Source organism: Scyliorhinus canicula, chromosome 6 (assembly GCF_902713615.1).
Source record: "Scyliorhinus canicula chromosome 6, sScyCan1.1, whole genome shotgun sequence".
In the NCBI taxonomy this organism is placed as follows: domain Eukaryota; kingdom Metazoa; phylum Chordata; class Chondrichthyes; order Carcharhiniformes; family Scyliorhinidae; genus Scyliorhinus; species Scyliorhinus canicula.
In genome coordinates this window covers 94,459,933-94,483,446 of record NC_052151.1, presented here as the reverse complement: position 1 = coordinate 94,483,446, position 23,514 = coordinate 94,459,933, and the positions used below count along the sequence as shown (strand labels likewise).

Below are 23,514 nucleotides of genomic sequence, written 5' to 3'. Positions count from 1 at the left end.
CAGTACCAAATGCAACGTGGCCCCCCCCTCTTGTCGGCCATCCACATATTGTGTCAGGAAACCCTCCTGCACACACTGTACAAAAACTGCCCCATCCGAACTGTTCGACCCATAGAGGTTCCAATCAATGTTTGGAAAGTTAAAGTCACCCATGACAACTACCCTGGGACCTCCACACCTATCCATAATCTGTTTTGCAATTTCTTCCACCGCATCTGTATTACTATTTGGGGGCCTATAGAAAACTCCTAACAGTGTGACCGCTCCTTTTCTTTTTCTAACTTCGGCCCATATTACCTCAGTAGGCAGATCCCCTTCGAACTGCCTTTCTGCAGCCGTTAAACTATCCTTGATTAACAATGCTACTCCTCCACCTCTTTTGCCACCTTCCCTACTCTTACTGAAACATCTATACCCCGGAACTTCCAACAACCATTCCTGTCCCTGTTCTAACTGTCTCCGTAATGGCCACAACATCGTAGTCCCAAGTATCAATCCACGCTCCAAGTTCACCTACCTTATTCCGGATGCTCCTTGCATTGAAGTAGACACACTTCAACCCACCTTTCTGTCTCCTGCGACTTTGATACCCTCCTCAGTACCTCACTACTCTCAACACTGGCTTTTGGACTACAGCTCGTTTTCCCAGCCCCCTGACAAATTAGTTTAAACCCCCCCCCCGAAGAGCCTTCAATATCCACGGTCGATTTTCCCTCCTTCTACCGTCCTTCCTTTTTGTTGGTAGAAACCTTTGCTGAGCACTGTGAAAAATCACTTGGAAGGTTCTCCACTGTTCCTCAACTGTTTCACCATAAAGTCTTTCCTCCCAGTCTACCTTAGCTAGCTATTCTCTCATCCCTTTGTAATCTCCTTTGTTTAAGCACAAAACACTAGAGTTTAATTTTACCTGCTTACCCTCCATCTGTATTTTAAATTCCACCATATTGTGATCGCTCCTTCTGAGAGGATCCCTAACTAAGGAACCTTGGTGAGTTTCTGCAGCGCATCTTCCAAATGGTACACATGCTTGCCAGTGTTCATTGGTGCAGGTCAGAGTGAATGTTTGTGGACGGGGTGCCAATCAAGCGTGTTGCTTTTTCCTAGATGGTGCCAAGCTTCTTGAGTATTGTTGGAGATGCACTCACCGAGGCAAGCAGAGTATTCCATCACACTCCTGACTTGTGTCTTGTCTATGATGGACAGGCTTTGGGGAGTCAGGGGAGTCAGGAAGTGAGTTACTTGCCGCAGAATTCCGAGCCTTTGACCTGCTTTAAAACTATTGTATTAATATGGCTAGTCCAGTTCCGTTTCTGGTCAATTGTCACCCCAGGATGTTGATCGTGGGGGATTTGGCGATGATAATGCCGTTGAATATCAAGGGAAGATGGCTAGATTCTCTCTTGTTGGAGATGGTCATTTTCTGACACTTGTGTAGTGTGAATGTGACTTTCCACTTGTCAGACTAAGCCCGAACGTTGTCCAGGTCTTGCTGCATTTTGACATGGGCGCTTGAACTCCCTCAACTCAGCAGGCAGTATGACATGGAGGGCAGGAGCAGATGTCACCGAGACCTATTAATGAACGATGTTGTTAATTCCCCACATTGCTATGCACTTGGAAATATATTGCCATTCCTTCACTATCTCTGGGACAACATCTTGGAATACCCACCCTAACAGCACAGTGAATGCACCTATACTGCAAGGACTGCAGCAGTTCAAGAAGGCAACTCAACACCATCTTCTGAAGGGCAACTAGTGATAGGCAATAAATGCTGACCTAACCAACGATGCCCACATCCCGTAAATGAATTTAAAAATAATTCACAGCAGACAGCCTCCACCGCTATCCCCTCTCATTCTCCCACTACCAGTAGCATAATTTCCCCAGATTCGATAGCTCAGGAACCTGAACACATGCTCAAAGTTACTACATTCAGCTGGCCCACCTAAAGGGGGCCTTTCTCACAGTGAGCAAGAGGTGCTTTGGTTCCATCAGCTTATCAATAACACTTGTCTGCTGTCCTTCTTGCATACTGCCACAGGATTTCTGCCAGAAATAAGCACAGGTTTAGCCAAATGAATACAACACAGGAACAGGAAGTACGATGTGAACAGGCACAATTGATTGGTTTAACATCCAGAAAAACCTCGACAACAATCAATCTTGGCTGAAGTAACATTCACATCACACAAACGCCAGGGAATTATGGTGTCCAATAAGAACAAGTTTAAATGTGTCACCACCTGACATCCAACAGCATTACCATCACTGTATCCCGAACCATCAATTTCCTGGGAGTCATCTCTGACTGGAAACTTAACTGCAGCAGGCAAATAAATGCAGCATGCATATAATATGCATAGTTATAAGAGCAAGCAAGAGGCCAATGATGAATAACTCACTCCCTGACTCCCCAAAACCTGTCCACCATCTACAAGCCACAGTTAAATCAGGAGCGCAATGGAATACTATCCACTTGCTTGGAAGCTTCAACAACATCACTTCCCCAGATTCGATAGCTCAGGAACCAGAACAAATGCGCAAGATCACTACATCAAGCTGGCCCACCTCATGGGGGCATAGCTAACACAGAACAAAAGGTCCTTTGAAGCTCCATGCCATCCAATACATATCCGCTTGAATAGCACCCAATACACTGTCGTAATTGTTCCTTCCACCACTGGCACACCATGGCTGCAGAAGATATATGTTGCAAGATACATTGCAGCACTTGGTAAGGCTTTTTCGGCAGCACCTCCCAAACCCATGACACCAACCTCTAGGATTAAGGCAACAGGCACATGGGAAGATAGTCATCTACGAATTCGCTTTCAGCAGAAAAGGGGCTGAGACAGGGCAAAATGTTAAGGAGTTGGAAATAGGCAGCGTTACAGATGGAATGGATATGCGGTCAGAATTTCATCTCAGTGTCAAATAAGGCACCAAGATTGCAAATGGTCTCATGTAGCAAATGGATCAAGACTTCTTTGCATTCATATTGCACTTTTCATGACCACCAGATATCTCAAAGCATATTCAAGCCAATAAAGTACTGTTGAAGCATAGTAACCGTTGTAATTTAGGAAATGTGGTGGCTAATTTGAACTGAGCGATCTCCGATGGAGATGTGAACAAGATAATTAGATTTTTTTGTGATGTTGATTTGGGGATAAATATTGGCCAAAATAGCTACTCTTTGAAATAGTGTCAAAGCATCTTTTACATCTATCTGATACCTCATAGAGCAGATAACATGAGCAAGGAAATGTCTTGCTGATTTCCCCCAGTACTCTTCCATGTTGAGTACCATTTGGAGGAAGCACTGAGAGTGGCAAGCACACAGAATATACTCTGTTTTGATGACTTCAATGTCCATCAGCAAGAGTGGCTCGGTAGTGCTACCACAGAACAAGCTGGCTGGATCCTAAAGGATATGTATGCTGGACTGGGACTGCAGCAGGTGGTAAGAGAACCAACAAGAAGAAAAAAACGTACTTGACCTCATCCTCACCAATCTGCCTGCTGCAGATGCATCTGTCCAGACAGTATCGGTAGGGGTGACCACCACAGAATCACTGTGGAGACAAAGTCCCGTCTTTATATTGAGGATACTCTCCACTGTATTGTGAGGTACTACCTAAATGGGATAGACTTTGATCAGATCTAGCAGCTCAAGACTGGACATCCAGGAAACAAACAACGGCAAGGGAGATTGGTAGAGTATGGGTCGAGAGGGTTAGGTGGTGATGGACATGAAGCGGTTGAATCGGGCATTTGACACGTTTATAGGAGGCTGGATGAGTCGAAGCCCAAAATGAAGGAGGAAGGGATGAGATGGTTCCTGGATGGGTTAGAGTTTCCTTGGGTGGAAGAGGGGTGGGTTCAGGGCCTGGATTCCCCGATTGGGATAGCCCGATATCGTGAATGAATGTTGGCGTCAAACTGTTGGCAAAGGTGCTTGCATCACGGATTAAGGACTGTGTGTCGGAGATTGAAGGGGAGGACCAGATGGGTTTTATGAAGGGAAGGCAGTTGTCGGCGATTGTCCGGAGGTTACTTAACGTGGTAAATAACCTCCATTTAGTTTTCCCATTTAGGAAAATATCAAGTTCGCACTGCCGGTCAAAAGAGGGGTTCGCCTGGACGTGGAAACCATTCATCGATTTTTTTCAAGGAGAATTGAGGGGTCAGCAAGGAGGAGGGGTGGTAAGGGGGTTAAAATGGGGAAGGGGGGACATGGCAGGGTGTTGGTGTCAGGGGTGTTGGAGTGTTGTGGTTGTTTATTGGGTTGATGTTTGTTCTTCTGATATTCTGTATTCTGTGTATATATGTTAAATCTCTTGAATAAAAATATTTAAAAACTAAAGTAAAATCCCATGGGATACAGGTTAATGTGACGAATTAGATCCAAAGTTGGCTTAGTAACAGAAACAAAGGGTAATGGTCGATGGTTGCCCTTGCGAATGGAAAGCTGTTTCAAGTGGTGTTCCGTAGGGCTCAGTGTTGGAACTCCTGCTGTTTGTTTTATATATTTATAGATTTGGACTTGAATCTGAGGGGCACAATTAGGAAATTTGCAGACGACACAATTGGCCAAGTAGTGGATAGCGGAGAGGATAGCTGTGAGCTCCAAAATTAAATAGATGAATTGGCGGAGTGGACAGGAAAGTGACATACGGAGTTCAACTCTGAAAAGTGTGAGGTAATGCATTTAGGGAGGTTAAACAATAAAAGGGAATACACAATAAATGGGAATATGCTGAGAGGGACAAATGAAATGAAGGATCTTGGCGTGCAAGTGCATAGGTCCCTAAAGGTAACAGTACAGGTAGAGAAGGTTGTAAAGAAGGCATACGGAATGCTCTTCTTCATTGGCAGAGGTATAGAATACAAAAGTAGGGATATAATGTTGGAGTTGTATAAAACACTGGCGAGGCCACAACTGGAGTATTGCGTGCAGTTCTCATCACCACATTACAGGAAGGATGTAATTGCTGTGGAGAGAGTCAGAGAAGATTAAATTAAATGTTGTCAAGGCAGGAGAATTATAGCAAGGAGGAGAGATTGAAGAGGCTGGGGTTGTTTTCCTTGGAACAGGTAAAGCTGAGAGACAACATCATTGAGGAATACAAAACTGTGAGGGTAGAGATAGATTAGACAGGAGGAATCTGTTTCCCTTGAAATGAAAAAAAATGAAATGAAAATTGCTTATTTTCACGATTAGGCTTCAATGAAGTTACTGTGAAAAACCCCTAGTCGCCACATTCCGGCGCCTGTTCGGCGAGGCTGGTACGGGAATTGAACTGTGCTGCTGGCCTGCTTGGTCTGCTTTAAAAGCCAACGATTTAGCCCAGTGAGCTAAACCAGCCCCTTGAGCTAAACCAGCCCCTTAAAAGCCCCTAGTCGCCACATTCCGGTGCCTGTTCGGGGAGGCTGGTGCGGGAATTGAACCGTGCTGCTGGCCTGCCTTGGTCTGCTTTCAAAGCCAGTGATTTAGCTGTGTGCTAAACCAGACCCTTGCCAGAGAGTTCAAAAACCAGGGGTGCGATTCTCCGCTCCCACGTTGGGTGGGAGAATCGCGGGAGGGCCGCTCTGGCACCCCCGCGATTCTCCCACCCCCTCCAAAATGGCGTGTCGCGTTTTGCGACACGCCGCTCGGAGAATCGCGGGCCGCCGTTTTTCATGTCGGCCCGCGATTTTCTGACCCGGCTGGGCCGAGCAGCCTGCCGTTCCTGACCGGTTCACGCCGGCGGCAACCACACCTGGTCGCTGCTGGCGTGAACATGGCACCAATACCTGGTTTGTGGCTTGTGGGGGGCGGAGAGGGGAGTGAGCACCACGACCGTGCTCGGGAGGGGACTGGCCCGCGATCGGTGCCCACCGAACGTCGGGCCGGCGTCTCAAAGGGGCGCACTCTTTCCCCTCCGCCGCCCCGCAAGATCAAGCCGCCACATCTCGCGGGGCAGCGGAGGGGAAGACGGCAACCGCGCATGCGCGGATTTGAGTCGTCATCCGTCAGCTGGGGCATTCGCGGGTTGGAGCCGACCAAACTGCGCATGCGCGGCTGACGTCATTAAGTGCGCCGGCCGTGTCATTCTCGGCGCGCCGGGCCTTGACGCCAGCAACAAGGCCCCGTGGCCGTGATTTACGGCACGCCCCTCCTAGCCCCCCGGGGGGGGGGGGTAGAATAGGAGGCAAGGAGAGGCCTCCGACCCCGTCGTGAACCTCTCCGGGTTTCACGACGGCGTCGGGCCTTGCGGAGAATTCCGCCCCAGGGGTCATAGATTCAAGCTAAGTCGCAGAAGGATTAGATGGGTCATGAGGAAAAACTTATTTATACAGAGGATGGTAGGTGTTTGAAATGTGTTGCCTGATTTGGTTGTAGTGGCAGAGACCCTAAACTATTTTAAAAAGTACTTGCATCTACACCTTAGGTGCTGTAAGCTGCAGTGCTATGGGCCGTGTGCAGGAAGGACATCTGGGTGTTTTTGGATCAGCATGGACAAGATGGGCTGAATGGCCCCCTTCTGTGCTGTATCATTGCTATGTTCTATGTTTTAATGAAGAGTGCAGGAAGGCATGTCAGGAGCAACCCAGGCATACAAATATGAGGTGTCAACCTGGTGAAGCTACAACACAGGACCACTTGTGTGTCAAACAACATAAGCAGCAAGTAGTAGACTAGCTAAGCAATTCCACAACAGATGGATCAGCTTTGCCACATCCAGCCATGAATGGTGGTAGACAATTGAATAACTCATTTGAGGAGGAGGCTCTGCAAATATCCCTATCCTCAATGATGGAAGAGCCCAGCACATCTGTGCAAAAGACAAGGCTGAAGCATTCACAATAATATTCAGCCAGAAGTGTTGAGCTGATGATCCATCTCAGCCTACTCTGGAGGTCCCCAACATCACAGATGTTAGCCTTCACCCAATTAAATTGACTCCATCTGATATCAAGGAATGGCTGAAGGCAACTATGGTCTCTGACAATATTTCACAATAGTCCTGAAGACATGTATTCCAGAACTTGTTGCGCCCCTAGCCAAGCTGTTCCAGTACAGCTACAACACTGGTATCTACCCAGTGTTATGTTTTGGAGGTGTGTTACTAGGGAGCATGGAGGTTTAAAACAATGAAGCTTATTTACAGTGATCTCTTACATGGCTGTTCATCTCTCTCTGCTTCCTTCATTAGGATTTATTTGTTTTATTTAATTTTTTTAATTTTATAGTGTCCAATTCAGTTTTTCCAATTAAGGGGCAATTTAGCGTGGCCAATCCACCTACCCTGCACACCTTTTTGGTTGTGGGGGTGAAACCAATGCAAAGACGGGGAGAATGTGCAAACTCCACATGGACAGTGACTCAGAGCCGGGATCGAACCTGGGACCTTGGTGCCTTGAGGCAGCAGTGCTAATCACTGTGCCACCATGCTGCCCCTTCAGTAGGATTTATGATGTTAATTCCGGCGAATATATTGAAACAACAGAGCTTCGCTAGAGTTAATATGAATTAATGTAAATACATAACATTTCCTCCCCTCTTAAAGTGACTCTTCCCAACAAGTTCAAAACAAGTTTAACATGAACAATAGTCAATAAGTCAGATAGTCTGGAAGTCCCCGCTTTTGGAATGTTTGATGACGAACCCCTGGCATCTTCTTCACACTGGTGGTAACCTTTGCCATTTTGATCTTTGCACTAATGTCACCGGTGTCTGGTTTAATGTGGGGTGTTCCTATGACCGATCAGAAGGTGAGGCATTGCTTTCCTCAGCAGTGTCTGTTAGTGTTGGTGTTCTGGAAGGGTCAAGCCATGACATTTCAGGGTTGAGCCTGGATTTTCAGCAGGCTCAATTCCATTCTTCCAGCCAACAACTGATCATGTCTCCTCCAGATAACACCATCTCTGGTCTGGAATAGTATAAGTATAAGAGACAGGTCCAGTCTGTGCAAGGATTGCGGCAGAAACTAATTTCTCCCCTGTGGCAGAGTTCCTAGCCAAAGCTCCTTATCCTTGGTGGAATACCTTAAGCCTTGCCTTGCTTTCTCCTATGTCATTTGTACTTGCTGTTGTGCAATCTCTTTAGTTTTGGAGATTTAACATATTGAACATGGAACAAAGTTGTCTTTTCATCATTAATAGTGCAGGACAGGTTTTGGTCGTGGAACTTGTTAAGATGTTTGATTAGCAAATCTTGTTCCCTGGTTTCTCTCAAGGTAGGTTTCATTGTTTGGACGAAACGTTCTGCTAGTTCATTACTAGCAGGGTGGTACAGTGCAGACTTTATGGGCGCGATTCTCCGCACTCACGACGGGGCGGAGAATAGCGGGCGGCGCAAATTTTTACGGCGACGCTGGTCCGACGCCCTCCCACTATTCTCCCCCCCCCCCCCCCACGCCCGCCCCCCGACACGAATCGCTGCTCGTCATTTTTTTACGGCAAGCAGCGATTCTCCCCTGGCCGATGGGCCGATTTCCAAGGCCTTTACGGCCGTTTTCACGAATTTTAATACACCTGCTATACAAGTTCGTGAAAACGGCGGCAAAGTGCTGTTCTGCACAACCATGCCACTGATTGGCACGGCCGCACCATGGCCGTGCCAAGGGTGGCATGGGCCCGCGATCGGTGCCCACCGATAGCGGGCAGCGGGTCCGATTCCCGCGCACTCTTTCTCCCTCCGCCGCCCCGCAGGATAAGTCCACGGGGCGGCTGAGGGGCATTACGGACCGCGCATGCGAGGGTCTGATGCATATGCGCGGATTACGTCATCTGATCCGCGCATGCGCGGCTGACGTCATCATATGCGTCAGCCGTCGCTAACTTTGGCGTGCGGGCTTTGCGAAATTCGTTAAGCCCGCGATGCCGTAGTTCACGGGGCCGCGATGCTAGCCCCGACCGGGGAGCAGAATCGGGTCCCGGGAGGGGGCGCGGAGGCTGCCATGAAACACGGCCGTTTTCGCGGCAGCCTTCACGACTCTCCGCCTTTGCGGAGAATCGCGCCCATATATGTCAAATACCATTCTCTTGGAAGAAACTTACAAATTCTTCTGAGACAAATTGAGGTCTGTTGTCGCTTACCAGTTGTTCAGGGAATCCAAAATGACTGAACACTTCTAGCTTCTCAATAGTCTTCTCCAATGAGGTAGTTTTTATCACAGCGCCCTCTGATCACTTCGTGTGAGCATCGACTGTTACCAAGAATATATGACCTTCAAAAGATCCTGCAAAATCCACATCTAGACACTGTCAAACTTCTCCAGACTATTCCCATGGATGCAGCGGTGCTAAGGGTGGCAGGCATCTTACCTTCGCACAGGAGGAACAATTTCTAGATTTCTCTTCATTTTCAACGTCCAGTCCGGGCCACCAGAAATAACTTCTTGATATTTTCTTTGTGCGTACGATTCTGTAATGGTTCTCATGTAATTTCTCTAATACCCATTTCCTCAATGATGGCAGAATGATCACTCTAAGCCCCCATAGAAGACATCCTGACTGTACTGACAGCTCCAGTCTGCTGGAGTATTAGGGTTTCAGGTTAGGTGTAATTTTGAAGTCTTCCCTCGTAATACTACATTCATCACTTCTGAGAGTACTGTATTGCTCCGAATGTTTCTTCACTTGTGTTGTCTATTGTTCAAAGTAGAAGATATTCCCATTTGAGCAGTCTGGCAAACTATCTGGCAGTTGTTATCTTGAAAGTCCATCTGCATTACCGTGTAGATTTGACACCGTGTGGACTCGGTACTTAATGGTATAAGTATGTGCAGACAAAAGCAATGCCCATCTTTGCATTCTACTTGCAGCAAGTGATGGAATTTCCATGTGTAATCCAAAACTGATAGTTAATGGATGATGGTTCACCAACAATGTGAACTTTCTCCCGTTCAAGAATTGATTGAATTTTGTTACTAAAATTTATCCCGAATGCTTCCCTTTCAATCTGGGCAGAGCTACTTTCAGCTTTACTCAAAGTTTGAGAAGCAAAAGCAATGGTTCTTCCTTCACCTGATGGCATGATGTGAGAGAGCACTGATCCTACACCATAAGGAGATCATCTGTAAGGGTAACGTAGGATCAAAGTATGTAAGAACTTCAGATTTATGTAACCATTCTTTGGCTTTCATGAAAGTGTTACTGCATTGATCCAGCCATTTCCACTTCTTGTTCTGGCATAAGAGGTTATGCAATAGTTTCAGAATTATTGCAAAGTTTGGGACAAATCTTCTATAGTAGTTCAACAATCTCAGGAAGGATTAATATTCTGAAGTGCTGGCGCCTGTCATGGGCTGAAATATTGGGCTTCTGCCAATCCTGTAATCAAGCCATCGATGTGAGGTAGTGGGTACTGTTCAACACATAACACTGGATTTATGGTGACCTTGAAGTCCCCACAAATCCTTATGGATCTATATTTCTTGATGACTGGAACTATTGGTGTGGTCCATTCACTGACGCTGACAGGTTCCAAAACTCTGGACTTCACAAATCACTTTGGTCTAATAGCATGTGGATCAGACCTTGCCTTTAAGCATTTTGCTTGGATTCCTTATTTTATTTTCAGTCTAATTCTAATATTTTTCATGCTCCCTGCTTCACCATCGATCAAAACAGTGTGATTCTTTAAAATTTTCACGAGGCCGGATTCTCCATTGGTCATCATGTTGACTTTGTTCATCGAACCATCTCCAGTCAGGTTCGACCCATCAACGCTGGATAGTTCCCCTTTACTACATGTAGAGACAAATCTGCTGTTTTCCCATTCAGTTGCATAGCGGCCCTTCAGTGAAATCACTTCTCCTGTATATCTAGTTTTTTTTTACTAATTATGGCTTTGAATCTAGCAATTCAGCATCTTGGGCACAATAGAACAAAACATTGTAACAATAGTCACAGTTGTTTTTAATAGAGCACTTCTGAAGTAGTTATAAAGTGTTTATGTTCATCTATATGTTGCATTATTCATAAACAGCATTTACATTTCTTTCTAAAAATACAGGCCTGAATATGCTAATATTCTGGCCAGATTTGACTTTACAATGGTTTTAAATAGTGTATGGAACATATTTTAATTAGTGTGTAGATTAACACATGATTTATTATTCTCGGTTTACCAAAGAAATTGATCTAATCAGTGACATAATTAATGTCATTGCAAGTGCCTCTAGTTTTGAAAATAAATCCAATTCAGCAACAGAATGATTTACTCAATTGTCTAGCTACAATCTGTTTACAAATGATGCACTTGCATGTCTACATCACGTAGTATTTCTTTTTTAATTGGTAGATAAAACATAGCATACATCATTTCCAAATTAATTTTTCAAATAAAGCACTACATCAAGTTAGTAGAAAATTAAACGAGAATGTGCAGAGGCTGTTATGGAAAAGAGTAAAATAGAGAATTGCTTGCATCCTGTGTGTCATTGGCTGGTATCATAGCAACAGCAGTATCAGGATAACATTAGACACATCAAGCTGCCTTCAGCATCAAGTAACCTTATTGAGTCAACAAATAGAGATCACGCAATGCTAAAATAACAAGATGCGCTCGAATCCTCCTGACAACAGTTCAAAATCTCATGACTAGGGAAATTTGTCTAGCACCTATTGTACTTCTGAATTATTTATTTTTGCCCACCTAACATAGGAAACCTGCCGTACTTGATCAATCTCTGACTCAGCTCTCCGAGGCAAAGGACTCTGACACACACGGGCAATGCTGAAAGGGTTACATCTTATTTTATGCAGCTTTAACAGATATTTTTCTCAATTTCACTAACCTGGTCCATGGTCTGTGAGCCCCAGGGTCAACCCAAGCTTTTCTAGGTAAGTGGAAATGATTCTATTTTTGTCTACAAGTGCTCCCATTTTGGGCAATCATTTGAGTGACACCATTCTCTTCAAAGTTCAATCAACATTCTTTTGTTTTATTCTGGATGAAGTGATTTGGATGCACATATCAAAGGTTAAACCTTTACAGTGGACTGCATAGAATGAGATCCAAAGGCTTTTATAATAGGATACTCTATTTATTTGCACCAAAGATTACATGTATTAAAATTTGGCATTCTGACATTTACAATCCTCAAATAAATGTATCTGTCTTCAGCAAGATTATTTATAAAAATATTATAACATTTCATTATAAGGGAATTATTGATTACAGGGAGGATTACCTCGGCACTGTGTAACAATATCATAAATCCATTATTTATAAACAGGATTCTGATTTTGTTGTGCACAGAGAAAGCCAACAATGTCTCTGAAACCATGTTGAATAACCTGCCATTCAATATGTGTTGTAAAAATTTACCATAATGTAATTGATAGCAATAGGAGTATATTTATATTTGGGTATCTCACAGTCAATAGAATCATAGAATCCCTACGGTGCAAAAGGAGACCATTTAGCCCATCGAGTCTGCACCAACCCTCTGAAAGAGTACCCTACCCATTCCCCACCCCCACCCCGCCCCCATCCCATCCCCGTAACCCCATCTAAGCTCTGGACATGAAGGAAAAATTTAGCATGGCCAGTCAGCATAAGGGACAGGCTATTTCGGACGGGAGAGGAGAAACGTCTTCACTCAGAGGGTGGTGAACCTGGAAGTCTCTGAATATGTTTAAGAAGGAAATAGATTGATTTCTAGACTTTAAAGGCATGGGAGCTGGCGGCGCGGGCGGGCTCCGGGGATCTTGGGGGGGTCATGGGGGGGATCTGGCACCAGAAGGTGCCCCCATGGTGGCCTGGCCAGCGGTCGGGCCCACTGATCCGTGGGTGGGCCTGAGCCGTGGGGGCACTCTATTCCTACGCGCAGGCCGTGTAAGCCTCCGCGAAGGTGAAACCCCCCTGCGCATGCGTGGGGGTGACGTCAGCAGACGCTGATGCTCCCGCGCATGCGTGGACCCTCGCCATTTCTGCCCGCCCCGCCGATTCCCGGAGAATCCCGCCCCCCCATATCCAATGGTCTCATGCCATTCAGCTACCTCCCCAGAAAGTGCTCACGCTGGTGCTGATTAGTACTCCTTTTGAAAAATGTGAACCTGGTGGAAGGGCTTCATGAGGGGAGCCAAGATTGTGAGCAGCCATCTTTGCTCACAAGCAAATAGCCGGTGGTGCTGGGCTTGCCACCTCAGTGCTTGATGGGGAGTGTAGGACCCTCAGCTGGGGGTGGGGGACCCTCTGCAGGGATGGGCCGCCATCGGGGAGGGTGGGGGATGCACTGGGAGGGACAAGTGCCCGTGGGTACACCTTGCCTACCCCTGGATTGTTTACCCATTCTGGGGGCAACTGTTGTCCCTACGCTTGTGCCCCAATGACCAGCCATAACCGTGACCGATTGCCGAGGCCTCTGGCTGCACGGCTGAAGGCTATTGCTAATAGGGACTAGGCAATCATGGTTAAGTGAGCACTTCACAGATGCCAGGTAGATTTCCATGGGTGGGAGTCATTGTCTAGCATCCAAATCACATCTTGATGCCTGGACACTATGCTTGAACACTGCAGGAGGCAACACCACACACGCAACATGTGAACACCCGGGGGATTGGACACAGCTCCAGGGACCTGTCCATGGCCGGAGGGTGGGTGAGCGCCGCGGGGAGGGGCGTGGATGCTTGGAGAGATATGCAAAGGGTCCAGGGGAACAGGACATCCCTCTTGGCCTCCACTGTATCCAGGATATTCCCCAGGTCAGCATCTTCAAATCTTGGGGCCGGTCTCCTCGGCTCTATTGTTGCGAGCTGGCTGGGATTGGATGAGCAAGTACAACCGACGTGCTGCTTGATCTTGTTAGCGAGAGCTGGCAAGAACTGGGCCTTTTGAAAAACTTGAGGATAGACAAGTCCCCCGGGCCTGACGGAATATATCCAAGGATTCTATGGGAAGCAAGAGATGAAATTGCAGAGCCATTGGCAATAATCTTTTCGTCCTCACTGTCAACAGGGGTGGTACCAGGAGATTGGAGAGTGGCAAATGTCGTGCCCCTGTTCAAAAAAGGGAATAGGGATAACCCTGGGAATTACAGGCCAGTTAGTCTTACTTCGGTGGTAGGCAAAGTAATGGAAAGGGTACTGAGGGATAGGATTTCTGAGCATCTGGAAAGACACTGCTTGATTAGGGATAGTCAGCACGGATTTGTGAGGGGTAGGTCTTGCCTTACAAGTCTTATTGAATTCATTGAGGAGGTGACCAAGCATATGGATGAAGGTAAAGCAGTGGATGTAGTGTACATGGATTTTAGTAAGGCATTTGATCAGGCTCCCCATGGTAGGCTTATGCAGAAAGTAAGGAGGCATGGGATAGTGGGACATTTGGCCAGTTGGATAACGAACTGGCTAACTAATAGAAGTCAGAGAGTGGTGGTGGGTGGCAAATATTCAGCCTGGAGCCCAGTTATCAGTGGCGTACTGCAGGGATCAGTTCTGGGTTCTCTGCTGTTTGTGATTTTCATTAATGACTTGGATGAGGGAGTTGAAGGGTGGGTCAGTAAATTTGCAGACGATACGAAGATTGGTGGAGTTGTCGATTGTGAGGAGGGCTGTTGTCGGCTGCAAAGAGACATAGATAGGATGTAGAGCTGGGTTGAGAAGTGGCAGATGGAGTTTAACCCTGAAAAGTGTGAGGTTGTCCATTTTGGAAGGACAAATATGAATGCGAATACAGGGTTAACGGTAGGGTTCTTGGCAATGTGGAGGAGCAGAGAGATCTTGGGGTCTATGTTCATAGATCTTTGAAAGTTGCCACTCAAGTGGATAGAGCTGTGAATAAGGCCTATGGCGTGCTAGCGTTCATTAGCAGAGGGATTGAATTTAAGAGCTGTGAGGTGATGTGCAGCTGTACAAAACCTAGGTAAGGTCACATTTGGAGTACTGTGTGCAGATCTGGTCACCTTATTTTAGGAAAGATGTGGAAGCTTTGGAAAAGGTGCAAAGATTTACCAGGATGTTGCCTGGAATGGAGAGTAGGTCTGACGAGGAAAGGTTGAGGGTGCTAGGCCTTTTCTCATTAGAACGGAGAAGGATGAGGGGCGATTTGATAGAGGTTTATAAGATGATTAGGGGAATAGATAGAGTAGACAGTCAGAGACTTTTTCCCCGGGTGCAACAAACCATTACAAGGGGACATAAATTTAAGGTGAATGCTGGAAGATATAGGGGGGATATCAGAAGTAGGTCTTTTACCCAGAGAGTAGTGGGGCATGGAATGCACTGCCTGTGGAAGTAGTTGGGTCGGAAACATTAGGGACCTTCAAGCGGCTATTGGATAGGTACATGGATTACGGTAGAATAATGGAGTGTAGATTAATTTGTTCTTAAGGGCAGCACGGTAGCATTGTGGATAGCACAATTGCTTCACAGCTCCAGGGTCCCAGGCTCGATTCCGGCTTGGGTCACTCTCTGTGCGGAGTCTGCACATCCTCCCCGTGTGTGCGTGGGTTTCCTCCGGGTGCTCCGGTTTCCTCCCACAGCCCAAAGATGTGCAGGTTAGGTGGATTGGCCATGATAAATTGCCCTTTGTGTCCAAAATTGCCCTTAGTGTTGGGTGGGGTTACTGGGTTATGGGGATAGGGTGGAGGTGTTGACCTTGGGTAGGGTGCTCTTTCCAAGAACCGGTGCAGACTCGATGGACCGAGTGGCCTCCTTCTGCACTGTAAATTCTATGATAATCTATGATTAATCTAGGACAAAGGTTCGGCACAATGTCGTGGGCCGAAAGGCCTGTTCTGTGCTGTATTTTTCTATGTTCTATGTTCTAAGCATGGTCCCGGCCAATCAGCTGGCGAGCCTTCATTGCGGTCAGTGGCCCGTGAGGCCTCATTAATTGGACCAATTAACATTGAATTGAGTTGCCGGACTCGCAGTGCTGAGCGTTGGGAAACTCGCGACAATTCCCACTCGCTGCCGCACTCAGAAATGTTTCTGGAGAATTGGGCCCCTGGACTGTTTATCAGTGACACTTAAGAACAGGAGGCAAAGTCCATCAGTAATGCTTCCACTGAATCCTGCTGATTCAATGGGAGTACCGTCAAATAGACTCTAATGTCCTTCTTGAAGCCAGATCCATTAGCATTCAGGCAAAGCTCCTGCAAAATCAACTTTGATAGACTAAACATTGTATCTGGATGGCAAAAAGCATCTTCCCCATCAGGTCCTGTTTTCTAAAATTTCAAATGGCCAACGTTCCAGTGGAAGGCAAAGAAAATGCTTCAAAGACACTCTGGATCTCTTCTTAAAGTGTGACAGTATTGACTTTAATGACTGAGAGGAGCTTCAATCAATTGTTCAGAATGATGGCAACATGATGGCAGAGTCACAGCATCTTAATGGCAGAGCAGAAGAGGTGGAAAGAAAAGAAAGCCAATCTTGAACCCACTACCTTGAGAGACATTCTGGCATTTGAGGGATGACAATTGGCCAGCTTAGCCAATCGCAGAAATTCACAAACCTTAATTGATGTCATCCTTGCATGGAGGGTCATTCAAAAATTATTGATGTCTGCTTATCCTGTTAAAGCCACCACTTGCAAAGATTTTCTTGTTAATCAAATACATTAATGTCCATTTTCTTTGACAAGCCAGTCGCAACTAGTAAACAACTAAAAATAGTCAAATACGATGTCAGAGCTACCAATTAACCACTGAAAAGACACATGATGTCTTTAACAGAAATCATAGAATCATAGAATACTTATCGCACAGAAGAAAGCCATTCAGTTAATTGTGTCTGTGCTGGCTCACTGCAAGTGCAACTCACGTGGTGCCGTTCCTCTGTTATTTCTCCATTGACATGCAATTTCTTACTCTTCAGATAATTGTCCATTTTTTTTTTAAAAGTCTTAATTGAATCTTCCTCCGCCATGCTCCAGATCCTAACCACTTGCTACACATTCTTCCTCATGTCACCATTGCTTCTCCTGCCAATCACTTTATATCTGCTCCCTCTGATTTTTGATCCTTCTGTCAATGGGAACAGTTTCTCCCGATCTACTCTGTCCAGATATCATGACCGGGATTCTCGGAGCCTCCACGCCAAAATGGCGCTCGGCATGGGGGCGGAGAATGGGGCCTCAGACCCCATTCAGAACCTCCGGCGACCAGAGAATCAGTGCCAGTCGCACGGCTGCGGTCGACGCGGTGTTGGTCGGGGGCCGTTGAAAGTGGCTCCCGTGGCGATTCTCCGTGACCGACTGGCCGAGTTCCTGTCGCCGTGGTTCACATATAGTTCCATCCGGCGGTAGCTCGGCGTAGCGGCTGCGATGGCCGTCCAGTTGGGAGACAAGGGGGATCAGTCTCCGGTGGGGGGGCGGGGGGGAGACAAGGGCGATCGGGGGGTAGGCCTATCTTCTTCTATGCCAGCCCACTGTGTGGCTCCACCATGTTTGCAGCGCTGGCACACAAGCGCCGTACGGCAGCTGGTGCAGCGCGAAGCACTCCAGCGCCGTGCCGGCTCCCTGTGGGCTACAGAATCGCTGGGCCAAAGGGCCTGTTGACGCCGGCGTGAAACACTCCGGTGTTTAAGACGGCATCAACACTTAGCCACGTTTTTAGATAATCCCGACCCATGATTTCAAATATCTCCATCAAATATTGTCTTCTCCCAAGAGAACAGCTCCAGCTTCTCCAATCCATCCAGGTACCTGATGTTCATCATCTCAGTGAACTTTTTTTAAAACTCTTTTTAATGTCTTCACATCCTTCCTAAAGTAGGATGCCCAGAACTGACACAATACTAGTGTTGAGGCTGGACAAGTGTTTTATAGTTTTATCATAGCTTCCTTAATTTTATACTCTGTGTTTTATAACTATTACTTATAAAGTCCAGGATTCTGTCGACCTTAATAACTACATTCTCAACCTGCCCTGCCGCCTTCAATGATTTGTGCCTGTATACCCCAGGTTCCTCTGCTCCTACACCATCTTTAGAATTGTAACCTATATATATTGTACTTATTTATGTCTTTTGTCATTATTGCTACCAAAACAAATAACTTCACACTTCCCTGCATTAAATTTTTATTGGTATTTTCCAGTTTTTACAGAGTAACGTCTCAAGTGTGTCAGATATTTACAAATAAAGTCATTTCTTATTTACACAGCTTTTTACATGTGGTTTGCCCCGGCTCCCTCCTCCAACCTCCCCCCTTCCTTTGTTGGTGACTTAGTAGCCCTCTTAGTTATGCCTTTTGCCTTTGGCACGGCACACTGTATTCTGTTTCTTTCTGCTGAGGTCATTAGTTTTTTGTCATTGGTGGTGGTGGTGGGGGGGGGGGGGGGGGGAGAGGGGGAAAGAGAGCTGCGTGGCCCCTCCCCTCCTCTCCTTTTACCCCCTGTTTTCCACACTGTGGCCCCCTTGTGTTCCCTTCTCCCCTTCCCATCCTCTGCCTCTTTCTCTTGTCTTCCTCCCTTCCTTCCCCCTCCTCTTTCCCAAGTTGCTGTTGGCCTCGAAAAGGTCTTGGAACAGGCTGATGAATGGGCCCCACGCTTTGAGGAAGCCCGCCCATTCCACTTGCCTGTTTATGTTCTCTGCAAGTATTTCACTGTTCTCCTCACCATTCACCATACTTCAAAGTTTTGTGCTATACCAAAGGAATCTAGAAGAAACAACCAGACTATATAAGGGCTCTTCTGAACAAATAATTGTTTTTTTTTTACAAAATGTCATGGCTATTTTACTACTCCTCAATGTGTATTCTACTATACAATTAAAGGAAGAAAGACTTGCCTCTATATATACCTTTAATAACCTCAGGACATCTCAAAGTTCTTAATGGCCAATTAAGTACTTTTTGGAGTATATTCAATGTCAGAAATGTGGTAGCTCGATTGCACACAAACAGCTTCCATAAACAGTGATTTGACAGTGTTTAGATAATCTGTTTTAATAACGTTGGCTAACAAATTTTAAAATGACCATGACACCAGAGGAAAAACATTGTCATGCAATCTTTAATACCTACCTGCCGTGGAAAAATAGGGCCTTGCTTTGATATCTCAGCTGAAAGGCAGTATTCCCTTCTTATTGTGCTGCAGGGTGAGCTTTATTTTGCATTCAAGTCTCTGGAGTGGGACCTGGTGATTCAGAGACGAGGGTTCTATCCACTGAACTACAGTCGAGCAAAAATATAATCAAAGCTTTTTTACATGTCGAAATGTGATGATTAGGAGAGCAGAGGTCTCTTATTATGTCTTGTGCAACTGTCTTTCCGATCCTTTTACAGCCTGTGCATTATTAATACATTAATTACCATTTTCTTTTCTTTCAGATCAAGCTGTTAAGTGGATCGATCATGATTGCAACAGGAGGTCTCCTGGGTATTTCGGCCAGGACAAATGATTCCTTCCAACCTAGTGAGCGGCCAAATAAACACAGAAGGAAAGTGTTCAACAAAAGGAAGAATGACTTGGTAATGGTGAAAGCCAAATTGGAGTTGTGTTCTATTTCAGGATTGATTACCGCCTTTGGTATCTTGGTGATGTTAGGAGGGATTGCCATGGTAGTAATAGGCTACTGGCCCATGACCTACAAGGGTCCTGAAACAAATGTAGTGTCTCGCAACACCACCAGCAATTGTACAACAGCAGCAGACACCACATCTTTGGAGATTGTGTCTGAATTTGTAGCCAGCTATATACATTCTGATAAGCTGAAGATCTTAGGACCACTGGTGCTGGGAATTGGTATATTTCTCTTTATCTGTGCGAATGCAGTTCTTCATGAAAACAGAGACAAGAAAACTAAGGTGATTAATATGCAAGATATTTATTCCACAGTGATAGATATTCACAGAATAAAGAAAAAGGAATCTGGTCCTTTTAATGGATTTGTGAATTATGTACAGTGCAAAAGCATTGACAGTCTCAAGTTTCCAGCAGTAATATTTGCTAAAAGTTCCTCTCAGACACCGGCTGCGGATGGCATTAAAAAAGTTTGATCCAATAAAAAGCCCAAGAGGAAAGTAACAATTATTTTGTAAACCAGCAGAAACTTGACCCAAAGAACAAAACCTAATCTGTTCAGTATCTCCAGAGACAGCATCAGTGCCACTGAAAGAAAATAATGTGTGGACTAAATGGCACCAAATCACCTGCTGCTTCTTGCGTTGATGCACTCATACTCCCCATAATTGAAACAAATAATTGCATTCACACTGAGGGAGATGTCAGATCAGCCAAAGATGATAATGAAACACAGATGTAAAAAAAAATGAGCAAATTCAACAAGAATTGCACTATAATGTATCTTATCTGTATTTCCCTGAGTGCTGTGGTCTCCTTCATTTGGATCTGCAACTTCACCTCCTCCACTTCCTCTCCACCACATCCAGCCTCTTCTCTTCCGCTCCTCCACCTCCACCTCCTCAGCAACACCAAGATTGGCCATGCAGGCATCTTGTGGATCCAGGCACCTGTGGTCTCAGCCAAATCCCTCCCTAGTTCGTGGGTTTTTGTGTACGGTTCAACATGTGGAAATTTTCTATATATTGTCATGTTACCTTTGCTGTAATTTCACTGTGCGCAAAAGAAAATCAGAGAAAAAAATTAATGAACATGCATATAATGGATTTTCATAGTATTTTTCTCAGATTGCAGATTAAACACCAGCCGCATTTTCAAAGAAGTGAGGCTGATGAATGTTCAGCTGCCCAAAACTCACATTTAAATCAGACGGATAGGGACACATTGGAAACCCAGTGTGGCCCAACCGGGGCACGGAGCATGCTCGACTTCAGCCCGTCTCCAGTTGTAAACCAAACCGGACATAGCTTAAGTTCGGCTGACAAACTTTGAGCCAAAATGCTTTCTGACTGGTTTCTGGCTGGCTTCTGGTTGCTCCGGTTGACCTCAGGTACACATCAGTTATTCCAGCTGCGATATACTACAATTACAGCTGTTTTCTTCCATGTGCAATACCCTGGTTCAGCCTCAACTGGAGTATTGTGTCTTCAGAGAAAAGATGCAGAAAAGATTTGGTGGAATGATTCCAGGGAGGAAGGATTTCAGTTATGAGAATAGATTGGTGAAGCTGTGGCTGCTTTCTTTAGAGAAGAAAAGGCTGAGAGGAGATTGAGTGAGGCTTTCTAACAAGACAATTAAAAAAAAAATCCAAATAAAAGGCAATTTAGCATGGCCAATTCACCTACCCAGCACATCTTTGGGTTGTGTGGGCGAGACACACGCAGACACGGGGAGAATATGCAAATTTCACATGGACAGTGACGGGGTCAGGATCGAACCTGGGTCCTCGAACCATGAGGCAACAGTGCTAACCACTGCACCACCGAGCCATCCCTAAGCTTTTCAAATCATGAGATGTCTGGACAGAGTGGAGAGGAAGAGATTGCTCCCATTGGCAGAAGGATTGAGAAACAGCAAGAACCAATTTAAGGTGATGAGTGAACCAGAGACAATGCAGCAAAAGGTTTTTTATGGCGCTAAATAGTGAGGGTCAGGAATGCACTACTATGTGAGTGTGCTGGAGGTAGATTCAAACCTGGCTATCAAAAGAAAATTGGATAATTATCTGAAGAGAAAAAAATGCAGGGTCATTGTGAAAGGGCACGAGAGTGGGACTGACTGAGTCGCTCTTATACAGAGCTGGCATGGACTTGACAGGCCAAATGGCCTCTTTCTGATTTCTTACTCTTCTATGATTCAATGGTTCTAGTTCAAAAGAATAACATTGTGGATTCTGAAACTATGAAATAAAAATAATAAATTCTGAAAATAGTCAGCAGGTAGATCTGTAGAGAGAGAAACAGAGTTAATAACATTGAAGTCAATGACATTTCATCAGAACCGGGAAAAATTAAGAACGTAATTGATTTAAACCAGTAAAAGGTGGAGTGTAGGAAAAAGAACAAAAGGGAAAGTATATGATAGGATAAAAGGCAGGAGCGATTAAATGACAAAAGGGTTAATGGTGCAAGGTCAAAGAGACTAGTAATGGAACAAGTAATGAAACAAAAGATGTGTTGTGAGGAAGAGCAAATGGCAGAATCATAAACTGCTGTCAGAAAGCAAAATCAAGGGAAAAACAAGACAGTAAAACTAAAACTGGCATAGGAAAGGAAAACAAAGTGGGGATATAATTATGGCCTGAAATTGTTGAACTCGGTGCATCCAGAAGGCTGGGAAGTGCCTAATCAAAAGATGAGGTGTTGTTACTCGAATTTGTATTGAGCTTCACTGGAACACTGCAGGAGGCCAAGGTCAGAGAGGTGAGAATGGGAGCAATGTGGAGAATTAAAATGACAGGCCACCAAAAGCTCAGGGTCTTCCTTGTGGACTTAAAAGGGGTGTTCTGCAATGCAGTTGTCCAATCTGCGTTTGATATTCTCAGTGTAGAGCAGACCACACTGTGAGTAGTGAAAACAGTAAAACACATGTAAATATATAAATCACTGGAAGGAATGTTTAAGATCTTTGGATGGTGAAGAGGTGCTAAAATGGAAGATGTTCCATGCTTGCATGAAAAGGTGCTGTGGAAAATTAAGGGGTTTCGGGAATGATTAATAATTGGACCGGGGTGTTATGGAGGGAATGGTCCATTTGAAATGAGGAAAGGGAATGGTGAGGAAGATGGGTTTGGTGGAGGTGTCATGCTGGAGTTGACAGAAATGGCAGAGGATGATTCATTGAATATGGAAGCTGGTGGGGTGGAAAGTCAGGGCAAGGGAAACTGTATAACAGTTCTGGGAGGAACGTGTGAAGGGGTGAGAAGAGAAATACGTGAAATAATAGAACGGACATGGTGAAGGGACTTGGCCAATCACAGTGGGGGCTGGAAGGGTATATGCTTGGTTGAGGACAATGGGAGACATATCAGAAGGGTGGCAATGTGGCACAGTGGTTAGCACTGCTGCCTCACAGCACCAGGGATCCGGGTTCGATCCTGGCCTTGGTTGACTGTCTGTCTTGAGTTTGCACATTCTTCCCAAGCCTGCGTGGGTTTCCTCCGGCTGCTCCGGTTTTAACTCACAAGTCCCGAAAGACGTGCTGTTAGGTAATTTGACATTCTTAAATTTCCCCTTAGTGTACAGAAGGTTAGCGGGGGTGACTGGGTTATGGGGAAAGGGTGAGGATGTGCTCTTTCTGAGGGTTGGTGCAGACTTGATGAACTGAATGGCCTCCATCTGCACTGTAGTAATTCTATAATTAGATGTGCTTGGCTGGAAGTTTTTAAGCTTCTTTAAAAGCAAAATACCGTGGATGCTGGAAATGCCAGTTTGTTAGTGCTGTTGGGAGGGGTTTAAACTAATTCAGCAGGGGGAGAGACACAGACTGTTGGCAGAATAGGGACAGAGCATAATACAGTAAAGCTATCAAGTCAGAGGGAGTACAGCTGTGTTAAGAGGCTGGATGGCCTCTACTTTAATGCCAGGGGTATTACAGGTGAAACGGAATTGACATGTGGAATTGTGATAGCGTAGCCATCATATAGACGTGATTGAGGGAGGGGGGAGGGGCAGGACTGGAGGCTCAACATTCCGAGATATGGGGC

At 45.6% G+C, this 23,514-nt stretch overlaps 1 protein-coding gene across 1 annotated transcript in view; it reads left to right on the top strand.

The window, feature by feature from the left end:
* The first annotated feature begins 11,552 nt into the window (after positions 1-11,552).
* Positions 11,553-23,514, top strand: part of mcm9 (minichromosome maintenance 9 homologous recombination repair factor) — an 86,768-nt gene continuing 74,806 nt past the window's right edge. Inside the window, exons 1-2 of the mRNA XM_038799683.1 lie at positions 11,553-11,838; positions 19,277-19,417. The gene's annotated coding sequence lies outside the window, so the exon portion shown is untranslated. The remainder of the gene's footprint in view (positions 11,839-19,276; positions 19,418-23,514) is intronic.